The sequence below is a fragment of the Orycteropus afer genome, unplaced genomic scaffold (genome assembly GCF_000298275.1).
Source record: "Orycteropus afer afer isolate SDZICR_OR568_19922 unplaced genomic scaffold, OryAfe1.0 scaffold00321, whole genome shotgun sequence".
Classification (NCBI taxonomy): domain Eukaryota; kingdom Metazoa; phylum Chordata; class Mammalia; order Tubulidentata; family Orycteropodidae; genus Orycteropus; species Orycteropus afer.
The window spans coordinates 3,109,067-3,110,911 of NW_006921908.1; the positions used below are offsets into that span (position 1 = coordinate 3,109,067).

At 37.2% G+C, this 1,845-nt stretch overlaps 1 protein-coding gene across 1 annotated transcript in view; it reads left to right on the top strand.

Moving 5' to 3' along the window:
• Positions 1 to 1,845, top strand: part of SLC5A12 (solute carrier family 5 member 12) — a 61,165-nt gene that overhangs the window by 19,679 nt on the left and 39,641 nt on the right. The window lies entirely within an intron of this gene.

A 1,845-nucleotide genomic window follows, 5' to 3' on the forward strand; every position in this document is an offset into this window, starting at 1 on the left:
GCAATCCTACTTCCGTAGTGATACTGCCTCGGAAACCCAAGGAGGGGTCGCTATGAGTCGGGGCCGACTCGACGGCACATAACAACAACAACAACATTATTTGCTAGGGCTTGCAACTAGAATATTAATTCTTCTAAGTCATTGGCACCAAGTTGGGGTTATTAGTGACCAGTTAAGTATGTGGTAATGTTTCTCAGGATATTAGATTCTCCTCCTCTACAGAGAAAAATAAGAAAATTAATATATTATCATATAGCAGACCATACATGTATTTTGTCATTACGTGTATACTATATACACTTATAAACATATATTATGATAACATATAATTTAAGATATCCTTACTTACCTTTTTTTGCTCTTGCGCAACTCACTATCTCTTTGCATAGCAGTTTTATCTTCATTACTTTCCCCCATTACATTCTCACTACAAGTGTCTTGTAGGAACATACCTTTTCCCACATAGGTTCAAAAATAGCTTCTGTTCCTTTCACCTCTGGCAATGTATGATTGACGAGTTGCTTCAAAGTACCTGTCAATAAAAAATCAACTAGATCTTAGATAGAACAACTTTTTGATGTATTACTGGACTTGCAAAAGATACTGTAGATCTCTAAGGAAAACTTCCCCCAAAATAAATTAAGAAAATAATATACATAATCAATTTTTAAATGTGAATTGTTAAGGTTGGTATTTGGAAAGAATGAGTGGTAAGGATATAGGAAGTATGAGGTGGTCACAAGGGCAGCTACTGATAGTAGTACTAGCACTGGCATATTGCAATTTGGGCTAGTGGCAACGCACAGTAACTGAGCCTTGAACTCTCACATTAAGCTGGGATGATTAGGGAGCTGAAATTCATGCAAGGAGAAAGATGAAAATCTTCTTTGATGAAGAAACCACTGTAGGATTATAAGATTATTATAAATTAAGATGTAATAATGATATCATAATAAATACTCACTAGGAATATCCATAATCAGAAGGCTGGCAGTTCAAACCTACCAGCCACTCCTCAGAAGGAAGATTGGGTGATCTACTTCTGCAGTGATATTGCCTCGGAAACCCAAGGCAGGTTGCTATGAGTCGGATCCAACTCAAAGGCAGTGAGTTGGTTGGTTTTGTTGGTTAGGCACATGAAAGGAGCTCTGGTGGTATAGTGGTTGAAGCATTTGGGTACTAAACAAAAGCTCAGTGGTTCAAACCCACCAGCCACTCCAAAGATAAAAGATGAAGTAGTCCACCTCTGTAGATTCACAGCCTCAGAAACCCTATGGGGCAATTCTGTTGTGTGCTAAAAAAGGTTGCTATGAGTTGGAATTACTCAATGGCAGTGGGTTTAGGTATATGAAGTAACAAGCCACCATGAGTAAGGATTTAGCAAAACAGCAAAAAAGATATTTAAACACTTAAAGACATATATTGGACCTTCAAGATTTATATATTTGAATTATGAGACACAGAATAAAGAATTATTATTGTTAAGTGCCATCAAGTCAGTTCCAACTTATAGTGACTCTTCATAAAACAGAAGGCCCAGTTTTGCACCATCCTCACAAATGTTGCTGTGTTTGCTGTTCCTTAAAGATTACATCCACTTTATCAATCTTTCTCATTGAGCGCCTTCTTTTTTTTTCACTGACCCTCTACTTTAGCAAACATCATGTACCTCTCCAGGGATTTGTCTTTTCTGATAACTAGTACAAAGTATGTAAGACAAAATCTTGTCATTCCATTTCTCAGGAGCATTCTGGCTGTACCTTTTCCAAGCCAGATTTGTTCCTTTTTCTGCCAGGCCATGATATATTCAATATTGTTTGCCAAGACCATAATTCAAAGGCATAA